Source organism: Salmo trutta, chromosome 9, assembly GCF_901001165.1.
Source record: "Salmo trutta chromosome 9, fSalTru1.1, whole genome shotgun sequence".
Classification (NCBI taxonomy): domain Eukaryota; kingdom Metazoa; phylum Chordata; class Actinopteri; order Salmoniformes; family Salmonidae; genus Salmo; species Salmo trutta.
Window position 1 is genome coordinate 17,029,456 of NC_042965.1, and position 16,114 is coordinate 17,045,569.

Sequence of the window (16,114 nt, forward strand, 5' to 3'; positions counted from 1 at the left end):
ATTGAAACTGAATTTCATCATAAGCATCCATTTATTTTCTGAAGCTTAACAAAGCAAGCAGAGTACAAAACAAATAGGCCTATTGGTCTACTAAATATTAGTAAATGAGGTCATCTCACTATTCTCTGATCTTCAGAACCTCAATCAGAGCCATCCCCTCCTCCTCCGGACTGAAACAGAAAATAGAGCAGTAAGTCAATCCACATGCAACCACTTTAAAATCAAGCATAATATCCGGTGTAACCTCATTATCCTCCTCTAAATAGGCTACTCAATGACGTCAATATAGACAGTCTAATCTTGTCATACTGTCTTTGAAGTTTGTTATCTATGTAGGCTTAAAATTAGAATCCTTAGTTGCTACATACATTTTTGGACATATGAATGATATACCCATTGAAGAATATAATTTATAAATGCCTCATGAGCTTAGTTCAACTGTCATACCCCATCAGAACACAAGCTTGTTACACATAGCCTCAAAACATGGTTAAAACTATAATGTTGATATCATGTATGGTCAGCCCTTGCATACATAACTGTCACTTTGAATGAGAGTGGTTACATTTCTTCAGGTTCATCCCTCAGCTTTACCAAAACACAGGCAGGGTGACCGCTTTAATTAAACCAAAAGAGGAAGAGAAGCCTATAAAGCCAGGAGTTTTTCGTGACCGACCCTCTTTATGATCACAGCCTTGTCTAGCATCAAAAAGCGGAGAATAACAATTAATTATTTCCTGTTGCTCTCCTCAATCAATGCATTGTAAGGAAAGTCGCATAAACTACTGACATACAGGTAGCCTACTACAACTACGTCTTTGTATTCTGTATCAACAGGGCACTGCTATTTATGTTTAACCTCTAGCCCCCTCTGGTGGCATTGTCAATAAATCAGCTAAAAGGGACAGGCATATAGTACTTCAGACAAACACTTCCATGGTTACTGATCACTGTTCATTAGGAGGGGAGGAGCCCTAGTAGACACAGAGGGGAGGAGACATGCATGAGTTATAAAGCTGATATCACGGTGAAGGATAATGCAGGTAAACTAAACTGATCTCTCCATGAAAAACAAAGCAATATTCATAAACACTTAACACCCAAAGGCAGTGGCTTGGACTCAATTTATAAACTCTAATAATGCTATGACTAATATTAGCTCACTTGTCAGATTCTACATTCAACGGGTAAAATCGTTTAAACAACACGCTTACAGTACCTTCATACTGTGTGTGAGTGGGGGAATGCACAGGTCCTCCTTCACACTGCGAGCTGAGGATCTCTGCTGTGCAGGTAACATCTCCTGTAATAATATCAACCCAGAAACAGACAATTTAGTAAGAGAAAACCGTAAAATTATCATTCCATCATTTTTATTTCCATTTGTAAAAATCTAAATGTAACATCTTCTTAAAACTGGTGTGTGAATTGTGCTGTAGGCTATTCTGAGATGAACTTACAGATTGCCCTCATCAGAATCAAATCAAATCAAATTTATTTATATAGCCCTTTGTACATCAGCTGAAATCTCAAAGTGCTGTACAGAAACCCAGCCTAAAACCCCAAACAGCAAGCAATGCATGTGAAAGAAGCACGGTGGCTGGGAAAAACTCCCTAGGAAAAACTCCTGAGAAAGGCCAAAAACCTAGGGAGAAACCTAGAGAGGAACCAGGCTATGAGGGGTGGCCAGTCCTCTTCTGGCTGTGCCGGGTGGATATTATAACAGAACATGGTCAAGATGTTAAAATGTTCGTAAATGACCAGCATGGTCAAATAATAATAATCATAGTAATTGTCGAGGGTGCAACAAGCACGTCCGGTGAACAGGTCAGGGTTCCGTAGCCGCAGGCAGAACAGTTGAAACTGGAGCAGCAGCATGGCCAGGTGGACTGGGGACAGCAAGGAGTCATCATGCCAGGTAGTCCTGAGGCATCGTCCTAGGGCTCAGGTCCTCCGAGAGAAAGAAAGAAAGAGAGAAAGAGAGAATTAGAGAGAGCATATTTACATTCACACAGGACACCGGATAAGACAAGAGAATACTCCAGATGTAACAGACTGACCCTAGCCCCCCGACACATAAACTACTGCAGCATAAATACTGGAGGCTGAGACAGGAGGGATCAGAAGACACTGTGGCCCCATCCGATGATACCCCCGGACAGGGCCAAACAGGCAGGATATAACCCCACCCACTTTGCCAAAGCACATCCCCCACACCACTAGAGGGATATCTACAACCACCAACTTACCATCCGAAGACAAGGCCGAGTGTAGCCCACAAAGATCTCCGCCACGGCACAACCCAAGGGGGGGGCGCCAACCCAGACAGGAAGACCACGTCAGTGGCTCAACCTACTCAAGTGACGCACCCCTCCCATGGACGGCATGGAAGAACACCAGTAAGTCAGTGACTCAGCCCCTGTAAAAGGGTTAGAGGCAGAGAATCCCAGTGGGAAGAGGGGAACCGACAAGGCAGAGACAGCAAGGGCGGTTCGTTGCTCCAGCCTTTCCGTTCACCTTCACACTCCTGGGCCAGACTATACTTAATCATAGGACCTACTGAAGAGATAAGTCTTCAGTAAAGACTTAAAGGTTGAGACTGAGTCTGCGTCTCTCACATGGGTAGGCAGACCATTCCATAAAAATGGAGCTCTATAGGAGAAAGCCCTACCTCCAGCCGTTTGCTTAGAAATTCTAGGGACAATTAGGAGGCCTGCGTCTTGTGACCGTAGCGTACGTGTAGGTATGTACGGCAGGACCAAATCGGAAAGATAGGTAGGAGCAAGCCCATGTAATGCTTTGTAGGTTAGCAGTAAAACCTTGAAATCAGCCCTTGCCTTAACAGGAAGCCAGTGTAGGGAGGCTAGCACTGGAGTAATATGATCAAATTTTTTGGTTCTAGTCAGGATTCTAGCAGCCGTATTTAGCACTAACTGAAGTTTGTTTAGTGCTTTATCCGGGTAGCCGGAAAGTAGAGCATTGCAGTAGTCGAGCCTAGAAGTAACAAAAGCATGGATTAATTTTTCTGTGTCATTTTTGGACAGAAAGTTTCTGATTTTTGCAATGTTACGTAGATGGAAAAAAGCTGTCCTTGAAGCAGTCTTGATATGTTCTTCAAAAGAGAGATCAGGGTCCAGAGTAACGCCGAGGTCCTTCACAGTTTTATTTGAGACGACTGTACAACCATCCAGATTAATTGTCAGATTCAACAGAAGATCTCTTTGTTTCTTGGGACCTAGGACAAGCATCTCTGTTTTGTCCGAGTTTAAAAGTAGAAAATTTGCAGCCATCCACTTCCTTATGTCTGAAACACAGGCTTCTAGCGAGGGCAATTTTGGGGCTTCACCATGTTTCATTGAAATGTACAGCTGTGTGTCGTCCGCATAGCAGTGAAATTTAACATTATGTTTTCGAATGACATCCCCAAGAGGTAAAATATATAGTGAAAACAATAGTGGTCCTAGAACGGAACCTTGAGGAACACCGAAATTTACAATTGATTTGTCAGAGGACAAACCATTCAGAGACAAACTGATATCTTTCCGACAGATAAGATCTAAACCAGGCCAGAACTTGTCTATGTAGACCAATTTGGGTTTCCAATCTCTCCAAAAGAATGTGGTGATCGATGGTATCAAAAGCGGCACTAAGATCTAGGAGCATGAGGACAGATGCAGAGCCTCGGTCTGACGTCATTAAAAGGTCATTTACCACCTTCACAAGTGCAGTCTCAGTGCTATGATGGGGTCTAAAACCAGACTGAAGCGTTTCGTATACATTGTTTGTCTTCAGGAAGGCAGTGAGTTGCTGCGCAACAACTTTTTCTAAAATTTTTGAGAGGAATGGAAGATTCGATATAGGCCGATAGTTTTTTATAATTTCTGGGTCAAGATTCGGCTTTTTCAAGAGAGGCTTTATTACTGCCACTTTTAGTGAGCTTGGTACACATCCGGTGGATAGAGAGCCGTTTATTATGTTCAACATAGGAGGGCCAAGCACAGGAAGCAGCTCTTTCAGTAGTTTAGTTGGAATAGGGTCCAGTATGCAGCTTGAGGGTTTGGAGGCCATGATTATTTTCATCATTATGTCAAGAGATATAGTACTAAAACACTTTAGTATCTCCCTTGATCCTAGGTCCTGGCAGAGTTGTGCAGACTCAGGACAATGGAGCCCTGGAGGAATACCCAGATTTAAAGAGGAGTCCGTAATTTGCTTTCTAATGATCATGATCTTTTCCTCAAAGAAGTTCATAAATTTATTACTGCTGAAGTGAAAGCCATCCTCCATTTGCGAATGCTGCTTTTTAGTTAGCTTTGCGACAGTGTCAAAAAGAAATTTCGGATTGTTCTTATTTTCCTCAAGTTGGAAAAATAGGATGATCGTGCAGCAGTGAGGGCTCTTCGATACTGCACGGTACTGTCTTTCCAAGCTAGTCGGAAGACTTCCAGTTTAGTGTGGCGCCATTTCCGTTCCAATTTTCTGGAAGCTTGCTTCAGAGCTCGTGTATTTTCTGTATACCAGGGAGCTAGTTTCTTATGACAGATGTTTTTAATTTTTAGGGGTGCAACTGCATCTAGGGTATTGCGCAAGGTTAAATTGAGTTCCTCGGTTAGGTGGTTAACTGATTCTTGTCCTCTGACGTCCTTGGGTAGGCAGAGGGAGTCTGGAAGGGCATCAAGGAATCTTTGGGTTGTCTGAGAATTTATAGCACGACTTTTAATCTTCCTTGGTTGGGGTCTGAGCAGATTATTTGTTGCAATTGTAAACGCAATAAAATGGTGGTCCGATAATCCAGGATTATGAGGAAAAACATTAAGATCCACAACATTTATTCCATGGGACAAAACTAGGTCCAGAGTATGACTGTGGCAGTGAGTAGGTCCAGAGACATGTTGGACAAAACCCACTGAGTCGATGATGGCTCCGAAAGCCTTTTGGAGTGGGTCTGTGGACTTTTCCATGTGAATGTTAAAGTCACCAAAAATTAGAATATTATCTGCTATGACTACAAGATCCGATAGGAATTCAGGGAACTCAGTAAGGAACACTGCATATGGCCCAGGAGGCCTGTAAACAGTAGCCTCTGTGTTGCTCTTGCATTGCTACAGATGTTGCTAGACAGACCACTTGCAGGGACAGGTGAAGAGGGGCCCCAAGGGTCCATTAGGGTGATTGTCAAGTAGAGGTCGACCGATTATGATTTTTCAGCGCCGATACCAATTATTGGAGGACCAAAAAAGCAGATACCGATTAATCGGCCGATTTGTTTTATTTGTATTAATGAAAAATTCTAACGATACTGAATGAACACTTATTTTAACTTAATATAATACATCAATAAAATCAATTTAGCCTCAAATAAATAATGAAACATGTTCAATTTGGTTTAAATAATGCAAAAACAAAGTGTTGGAGAAGAAAGTAAAAGTGCAATATGTGCCATGTAAGAAAGCTAACGTTTAAGTTCCTTGCTCAGAACATGAGAACATATGAAAGCTGGTGGTTCCTTTTAACATGAGTCTTCAATATTCCCAGGTAAGAAGTTTTAGGTTGTAGTTATAGGACTATTTCTCTCTGTACGATTTGTATTTCATATACCTTTGACTATTGGATGTTCTTATAGGCACTAGTATTGCCAGTGTAACAGTATAGCTTCCGTCCCTCTCCTCACGCCTACCTGGGCTCGAACCAGGAACACATCGACAACAGCCACCCTCGAAGCAGCGTTACCCATGCAGAGCAAGGGGAACAACTACTCCAAGTCTCAGAGCGAGTGACATTTGAAACGCTATTAGTGCGCACCCCGCTAACTAGCTAGCCATTTCACATCGGTTACACCAGCCTAATCTCGGGAGTTTATAGGCTTGAAGTCATAAACAGCGCAATGCTTGAAGCATTGCGAAGAGCTGCTGGCAAAACGCACGAAAGTGCTGTTTGAATGAATGCTTACGAGCCTGCTGGTGCCTACCGTCGCTCAGTTAGACTGCTCTATCAAATCATAGACTTAATAACATAATAACACACAGAAATACCAGCCTTAGGTCATTAATATGGTAGAATCCGTAAAATATCATCTCGAAAACAAAACGTTTATCCTTTCAGTGAAATACGGAACCGTTTGGAACCGTGGCATCCATAAGTCTAAATATTCCTGTTACATTGCACAACCTTCAGTGTTATGTCATAATTACGTAAGATTCTGGCAAATTAGTTCGCAACGAGCCAGACGGCCCAATCTGTCGCATATACCCTGACTCTGCGTGCAATGAACGCAAGAGAAGTGACAATTTCACCTAGTTAATATTGCCTGCTAACCTGGATTTCTTTCAGCTAAATATGCAGGTTTAAAAATATATAATTCTGTGTATTGATTTTAAGAAAGGCATTGATGTTTATGGTTAGGTACAGTCGTGCAACGATTGTGCTTTTTTCGCAAATGTGCTTTTGTTAAATCATCCCCCGTTTGGTGAAGTAGGCTGTCTTTGTTAGGAAGAAATAGTCTTCACACAGTTCGCAACGAGCCAGGCGACCCAAACTGCTGCATATACCCTGACTCTGTTGCAAGAGAAGTGACACAATTTTCCTAGTTAAAATAAATGTGTTAGAAGGCAATATTAACTAAATATGCAGGTTTAAAAATATATACTTGTGTATTAACTTTAAGAAAGGCATTGATGTTTATGGTTAGGTACACGTTGGAGCAATGACAGTCCTTTTTTGCGAATGCGCACCGCATCGATTATATGGAACACAGGACACGCTAGATAAACTAGTAATATCATCAACCATGTGTAGTTAACTAGTGATTATGATTGATTGATTCATTTTTAAAAAGATAAGTTTAATGCTAGCTAGCAACTTACCTTGGCTTCTTACGCGAATGCAGTAACAGGCAGGCTCCTCGTGGAGTGCAATGTAAGGCAGGTGGTCAGAGCATTGGACTAGTTAACCGTAAGGTTGCAAGATTGAATCCCCGAGCTGACAAGGTAAAAATCTGGCGTTCTGCCCCTGAACAAGGCAGTTAACCCACCGTTCCTAGGCCGTCATTGAAAAAAATAATGTGTTCTTAACTGACTTGCCTAGTTAAATAAAGATTCTAAAAAATAATAATACAAATCGGTGTCCAAAAATACCGATGTCCAATTGTTATGAAAACTTGAAATCGGCCCCAATTAAAATCGGCCATTCCGATTAATCGGTCGACCTCTATTGTCGAGCTGCAGGCATGGCACAACAGCAGGAAAAGTGAGTTTGGTGTATTGAGGTCACCATTAGAGAGCATTAGAACACAGGGAGCTTCCACCTGGCTTCTCAGCAGACCTGGCTAAGCAAAAAGGGCAGTCGACTGATCATTGGTCAGAATCCAAACTCTTCCATCAATATGCCACCATAGCCAGATATCCAGAGTCAGCAGCCTGACTATCCCTCTACAGTCTGGGGAGAGAAGCTGTATGGTTAGAGATGACACAGAAGAGCCAAAGGGCTGTGAGGATGAACCCCTTTCTGGTCCAGGGGTCAGACAGATCCAGGACCAGCCCTGTCCTCCTGCACCCCAGTACAGGGAGCTGACTGGCCACAGTTCCATCAGCCAGCATCTGGCTACAGTAACACTGTGGCCATGGAAGCCTTCCTGGAGCTGGCTGGGCTCCAGCGCTATATCAGCTGGACAAGGGCCAGGAGGCTGGAGTCCAAGCTGTCTGGTGGTGACTGCACACTGGTGGTGCAGAGGAGACACAGCATGGGAGGATAAGCAAACACTGACACTGCTGTCCATGAGAGCAGAAGTTCTACATGTTGGCCATGAATTGGAGAAGATGGAAAAAGGGGCAGCAGAGCTCGACCCAAATCCCAACTGACCATGTTACAGGCCATCTAAGCAATTGAAACATCAGCAATTCATCTCAAGAGGTCAAAATAATTGAATAAATATGTATTAATCTAAATTGGTGTCCCATTTCTTTTACAGCCGGCCCACCTACGAATGACCACAGCATGCAAATTGTACAGAGAACTCCACATGATGATCGTGTTGCACGAGTAATCATATACCGCAATAGAAATTGCATATTTTTGTAGACACTAAGAGGCCAACTCAGCCATGACTCGTTAGTCAAAGCCTAAGGGTGGTTTTTTGGGGGGGAGGGGGGTTAACCGCGGAAAATAAGGTATGTGGTAAACATGCTTGATGATGTTTTGTTTGATGAGTTAATCTTAATCTGCTACGGTCACTTTTTGTGAAGTATTTATGTAATCAAAACAAGCCATAAAGGTCATTTAACTGACTGACATCTCATTGAATGCATTTTCTCCAAAGCCTGTGTTAACTTTAGATCTTGTTTGGCGTTTATCCGATTATTTCCCCATTAATTTACCTGATAGAATTTTCAACTTCTGGAATTCCTAACTCACTTCCGTTTTTTAGGGCTACAAACTGGCTGTGGATAAAATTTTTAAAAACATTGTTAGTCAGTGACTGCTCGAATTCAACGTGGTCATTGAAGTTGTCGGCTACTAGTGAGTACAGTAGCTAACTTTGCTTTTTATCCTGATTGTGTGCCACATATCCCTCTGCGGGTCAGGTCCTATTTGCACCCAAACAATGTAATTACTAACCTGTAAACAGCTTGCTCGCCTCTGCCACCACTGCAAGAAAAATCACTGGACAGGAGTGCCAAATCAGCATCTTTATTTTACAAACAAACGCATTTTCTATTGACATTTCTTTGTATCATAAAAAAGCAATTTACAAGCGTAAGAACCCCCAAAAAGCAGCACAGAATGATTATGAGTAAAATATAATTTGAATAAATATATCATATATTTCATGCTATAAAATAAATTCATAAATGGCAAGTTAATAATTCAGCTCTAGCTAGCTTAATTTACTTCATAGTTGTACATAACAGTAGAGTTCTGAGGTTCACAGTTGGGTTGTATGTAGAGTGGATTAGAGGGAGGTGGGCTGACACCTGGCCAAACTAAAAGGTCTCCCCTGTTCCTCAACATTGAAACTCTGTGCTTGTCACAGGCATGCAGAGGGGGAACGGAAAACATGGGTTCAGTGAGACCCTTGAGGCAGAATGTTTGGGAACCACTGACTGAGGATTTATTTCCCCACCTGAAGAGAAGTGCACATTGAATTCTACACATATGAGCTGTATGCCCAGAGTGACCACTTTATAACACTAGTATAAACCCTGAGTTCTACTTATTTTTTTTTGTGCCATATCAACAAAATACATGATATCCAGACACCAAATGTCAAAGACCAAGGAGTTTTACATCAAAGGAAACAGGCCAGTCTTAACATGTAGTTAAAGCAGCACTGACCAATTCCACTCTGAACAGCTGAAACTTCAGTCTCAGTACACGAGGGGAAAGGGGAGACCTTTACATCTTAGCATGAACACAGGTCGCCACTCCCAATGTGGCTTTGCAACCCACAATCCCTTTCAGTATTTGATACAGATGGAGGTGCAATTTTAAAACCAGTGCCATTGAGTTTGACTGAATCACATGCTTAGCTTTTGCATTGCAGTTAATTGACAGTCATAGGCTTTGGATGCGTACTTAGAAGACCAGCAATACCAGTCTCACCTAATGAGCATTTTCACTCAACCTGTCCAAAGACTCACAAAATATATAAAAAAATATCAATATCAAATTGTCCTCGTCCTACTTCAATTCGATAGCTCCCTGACATTCAATGTTTAGTTGATGTGACAGGCCCAGAATTAGATTAGGCTCACTGATGACAATACATCCCCTTTAAAAAAGGTTATTGCTTTTGTATATTACACAGTGGAGAAAGGCTGAGAGAAGCTATGGAAGACTTTCAGATTTTGTTAAAGTCTATATCAGTGTTCATAAACTACCTGAAGTTAGTCTGTTCAAAAATTCAAAAAGTAGTCAAACAGCCTTCCCTGTAAACACTTCCTTCTGATTACTTCTGGCCCACGAGCATCTCCCTCCTACCTTTTCTGTGAATAGTTTTGAACAAACAGAGTGAACGCAAATAAGTGTCAGGTTCAGTTGGTTGGTGAGTGGTGTGGCATTAATAACCAAAGTTGATAAAAGCATTTACACAAATTACCCCCCCCTATAATGTAAATATGCAAGTGTATAGTATTTTGTATATCAAAATCTATAAATAAACAGACCAGTCTATAAGCACCATTTAAGGGTAAAAAGGTCCCTTAAGATAAAGTAATAGAGTCCCTTGAGGTGGAGACTAAAATTATGAGTAGATCCCCTCTGGAATATGAATGTATCAAAAGACAGGTTATTTCTAAGTGCATGCCAGATGAGACAAAAACAATAACTAATGTTGAGTTCCAAAAACAGCCATCGGCATTTCAAAAACTATTTTGTGGGTGAGTGACGTGCAATAAAACAGGGTAATCTTGCCATTTTTCACTCGACAAATGTCATGTTTCTAAAATCTGCTCATTCTCAAGCAGCTGTCCCCCTGGCCAGATGTTACAAAAGGAATCTTGAGAGGGGAAGAGTCTAGCTGTACTCTCTCCTCTCTCGCGCTCTCTCCGAGACTGAAGGCAATGCCTTCGATTGTCCTCAGTGCTAACAGAAAGGCTAGAGTAAACATACAAAACAGCCTCTGGAGAGAGGAACAAAACAGCTCACGACTGTGATTAGATGCCATGCAAGTCACCATATTACCATAAACACAATTCATCACATTATTAATGGATATCAAATGGGGTCTGATGACAAGGAAATAGTAGGGCTAAATAAGTACGGCTGAATAAAAATGGAGGTGGCATGTAAGCATAATTTAAGAGATCAACTTGGGCATATATCTAAGACATGATTCTCCTCACTGCTGAACTATTCTCAATTATGCACCCATTCCCTTTAAGACATTTAATTGTTGCATAAACTAAATCACAAATTAAAGTGAAATCTACAGTATTTTATCAATAGATATACCTTCCCCTTGACCCATTTCATTCTTTACATTGAAGGCAGGCACAAAACAGAAGTCCACTGTAAGTGCCATGGAGTCAGGGATATAGTTTGTGTGGCAAGGCACAGATCACAATTCAAAAGCCTTTTTTGTTCTTCAAAATATTACTAGGATTTATATGGTTGGCATCTTACAATTATATAAATAAACAAACTCAATTTCTGTACAATTTCTTTCATGATATTAAATAGATCTGGCAACATGTTCAAGACTAAGTGGGACTCAACTGTTAGAAGAACATCCGTTGGAAATAGAAAGGAATTGGAAAATAGCAACCAGGCTACATCTTATATAGGAAACTCATCTTTCCTCTTGTGGGCCAAATGTATAGACAGACCTTTGTCTTTTAGGATTATCCATTGGACTCCTATCTGTTGGACTCCTGGCACAATAACCTATAGTAGTCTGCCCTTGTTCTAATAACGCGAGACATCATGAGAAGGATTATATTATATGACAAGGTCAATTCCCTCTTATAAATCGGTAGGGGGACAGATTCAATATGAGCAGGGTTATAAGACTTTACAAAGACGGTTACCACACAGAACATGACATTCTAGACTTCTGCCTAGTAGGCATTCAGACAGTGGAAAATAGATTGTGGCTGACTTTAGGCCACAACACTGTCAAGCATGTTATGCGGGAGAAAATAAAAACTGGGAAAAACAAAGGGAAAGGGGCCGTCACTGATCTTCAAAAACGGACAAGATCAGCAACAAGACGATAGCGAATCAGAATTCACTAAATCTGAGAAGGGTCCTTTTGGTTTCCATGGCATCTGGTGAAACAAGACAACGGACATCAAAACAATGAACCCATTGTGTAGTGGGCAGAGAGAGACTATTGGTGACCTAATGATATGAACAGTAGTGTTTCCCCTAGTATTTTCTTTCAACACCAGTGGCAAAGGAAGCAGGGGAGTGGGCTGGTTCTCTTTGCTGGCTGCGAGAACCTCATTTCTGATGACTAAAAGACATTCTACTTCAAAACACATGAAAATGTAATTATGTTGACACCATCGGAAATAGAACTGATGAGCGCCATAACAGCACTGTAGGGAGATAAGGAGCATGTGGTGGCTGTGCTCGATCTGTTCACTACAAATATCAGCTTGAATGTGTCACACTGATCTTAAAGGGATAAGATTTTGGCAACTAAGCCCTTCTACTTACCCAGGCAGATGAATTCGTGGATACAATAGGGAATTATAGAAATACTTAAAATAAGGGCTGTGCTTCGTGTAGGCTTATCCTGGCGTGACATTTTGACAAGTGTAAATCTCTCTAGCACAAGGCGACTTAATCAATATATTTCTGTATTTACCCCACAAAAATGAAATGCTAAATAGATGCTAATGTGGCTATCATAAAGAACTACAAATGCCATGGTGATGTGGACAAGACTGCCGAATCGAGGCAAAGGTAAGAATCTCTGGATTATCTACCTAAAGTTAGTTATAATTGTCCATTTCTTTAAATGGACAATTATGTTAACTGTCTCAAGACTATGCCAGATTTAAATTGACAATACCTGTTCGCAAAGGTATCAGCTAGAGACGAAGTGCAGGAGCTTGCAGAGATGTAGTTTTGCATGTCGTCTACTTTGAAGCAAATTCACATTTTTGAAATCAGAGTAAATAGAGCCAAATATATTGAGAAAAGTCCCCTTGTCCGAGAAAGAGGTTTACATTATCAAAACTTCACACCAGGATAAGCCTACACGAAACACAGCCCTTATATTAAGTGTTTCTAAAATTCCCTATGGGAAAAATGAATGATGGAAAAACGATTGGAACCATTTCCCTGTTTGACAGCTAGGTTTTATGGTTATTATGACACCTCCACTGTGGGGCTATATTTATGCATCTGCGTGCAGTTTGAAGGAAGTAGAAGGTTGTTTTGCAAGCCATCGCCAACTAGTGTTAGCACAATGACAGGCATACTAGCTGTTCCCATAGACTTCGTCATTGCGCTAATGCTAGGTAGCAATTGCGCTAACACTAGTTAGAAACTTCCTTTAATAAACTGCATGCAGAAACAAAACTGGTATCCATGAGTTCATCTGACTGGGTATGTAGAAAAAGTGCTTAATTGGCAAAATCTCGCACCATCACTTTAAAAGCATGTCTGGGCAGAAATACACATATGTATTTCTGCAAAGACACGCTGCTGTTTAAAGGAAGTTTTCTAACTAGCAAAAGCTCAACAGCTAGCATGCCTGTCATTGTGCTAACGCTAGTTAGCAATGGTTTGCAAAACTACCTTCTACTTCATTCAAACTGCACAAAGAGACAAATACAGCCCCACAGTGGAAGTGTCATAATATATATAAACTATTATTTTGAAGTGGCCCACTGCTAAATAAATATAGGGTAAAACACTGGACATGCATGCAAAACTACTCAATACCAATATGAAAACAAAAATCACTGCAAAATAATAAACCAAGGAGAAAAAAATGAGGAACAAACAACCGAAAAATAACAGGTATCATAAATGGTGGTGCTACATTAAATGAAGAGGAAATGCTCTTTCACACACCCACCTGGACCTCTGGGCTTTTCAGGACACTTCTAAACAGTGAAGCATGTGACAATTAACATTTTATTTGAGCCTTCTACCACCTTGGAAGGCTTACTGTAGTTATTGGATTGTGTGATCATGTGTAAAAACTAAAAAAAGGTACATAGGATACAAGGAAAGCGTCACACTGCTGAAATAGCAAATCAACAAGAAGAGGGATAAGGGGGCAAAATGACTATCGTCAAAAAGTGCTCTTCAAGGATCAGCTTTCCACCTGATCATGAAAGGCCCAATGCAGCTGTTTTTATATCAATATCAAATCCTTTATGGGTAACAATTAAGTACCTTACTGTAATAGATTTGTATAAGAATGGACAAAAATGGCTTTTTAGCAAAAAACTTTCAAACAAGTATTTTGCTAGGAATGTCTGGGAGTGGTCTGAATGGGAAGGGAAAACTATGTTATTGGCAAAGAGGTTTGGAAAATCACTGACTGCACTGGGCCTTTAAAAAGAGCTTACTCTGAACTAGCACGTTGGCGCAATAATTATCTGAATTTATTCCTGTATTTCTCGAAACTACCGTAGTTAGAAGTATTTTGACATACAATAAGTCGAAAGCCAGTTCAGCTAATCCCTGGGCCTGTACTATGCCATAGCATTCTGCATTGCAATGCTTAGTCATGTAATGCAATATAAGTCTGACAAACATACCCCCCATCACCACCATATATGTGCATTCGTGAGTTATGACGATATGAATAGCGGAAATTAACGTTTTCAAATGTGGTCAATGACATTCGTCCAACAGCTAGGCCCTGACAGCCCAGCTAATCTCTAAACAAGCAGATCAAGACCAACAGTGCCTTCAATGATTATTTACCTATTAACACTGAAATAGCTAGCTACCAACATCAGTTGGCAAAAGGGCTTACGCTGACCGGAGCAATTCCAATTTGATTCCTGACTATTAAAAAGCAGTAGCCTAGTTTTTTGCCGAATACATTTATGGTCACCATTGATCTTCAAGACATCAAAAAAATGAACAAAACTATCACCAAGTCTCCATTCAGACCATTCTACTTGAAACACAAAAAGTGCACCATTACTTTGGATCACAAGCTTCTCTCAAAATACCATCAAGCGCTTAATTTCTAATGAGGCATCAATGAGCTTTCCCATTTGATTCCCTCATCTCAACAGTGATGTCGGATCTAGAAAGGGCAGAAACAGTGAATGAGAAGACGAGAGCAGAACATGAGTCCTAATGAAATGGAGAGTGAATAAAGAAATGCCATGACAAGATGGCTGATATTCCTTTGTTCTTATTTGCATATTGATCCTATGCACAGATTCAGGGCAGGACTGCCCTTGCTGTGCCAAGCTAATGAGTGGGACTGCACTGAGCATAATTTCCACACAAATAAAGAGTTTCACATAAACAGGTTGAGAATAACAAACTAAAACGTCAAGAGAATGGAAGACACTCCAAATGACTTCACTGTGTATGAGGATCAAATCATTGATCCCATGTGGATTAAAATATATTATAAACTGGGTGGTTCAAGCCCTGAATGCTGATTGGCTGATAGCCGTGGTATATCAGACCGTATACCACAGGTATGACAAAACATTTATTTTTACTGATTGAATTACGTTGGTAACCTGTTTATAATAGCAATAAGGCTCCTCGGGGGTTTGTGATACATGGCCAATTTACCACAGCTAAGGGCAGTATGCAGGCACTGCTTTGTGCCGTGCATAAGAACATGCCCTTTGCGTTGAAATATTGGCTATAAAACCACACCACCCTTGGGCCTTATTGCTTAAGAATAGCATATAACAAAAAAAATCAAAAATGGCCAACTGCATGTGACCTTCAGTGGTGAAAAGAGACAGACAAGAGGAATTTGTCCTGTGTGTTCTAAAAACATAATTATAAACTGGGTGGTTCAAGCCCTGAATTCTCATTGGCTGAAAGCCATGGTATATCAGACCGTATACCAAAGGTATTATTTTTTTACTGCTCTAATTACGTTGGTAACAAGTTTATAATAGCAATAAGGCTCCTCTGGGGTTTGTGATATATGGTCAACACACCACGACTAATGGCTGTGTCCAGGCACTCCGCGGAGCATCATGCATAAGAACAGCCCTTAGCCATGGTATATTGACCATATACCACACCTCCTCAGGCCTTATTGCTTAAATAGATCTTGGCTGTAGAGACAGTGGAAATCATATGTCATGTATTATCCTCTATTATTGTACTCTATCCACTGTCCTTGCGCATGCTCAATGCAAACACACTTAATATTTCTTAAAACACATCAATATAGCACCTTCGTTCTTTGCCCACATTACATCCTGTCTGACCATGAAACAATGGACAAGGACACGGTCCAGCGTTCATACAATCAGCAAGGAATATTAGTCTAAAGTATCAAGGCTTAGCGTTGGGACTGAGGATGTTCTGCCTAGAGTTTGGCAAATGAAACAGATACCCTAAAGCAAAAAACTGTTTTTAAAACGGTGAACACTTCTGTTCTTGGTAGGTTCTTGGATATGAGGTAGAACCCGGTGGAGTTTCATAAAAGCTAAAATACTGT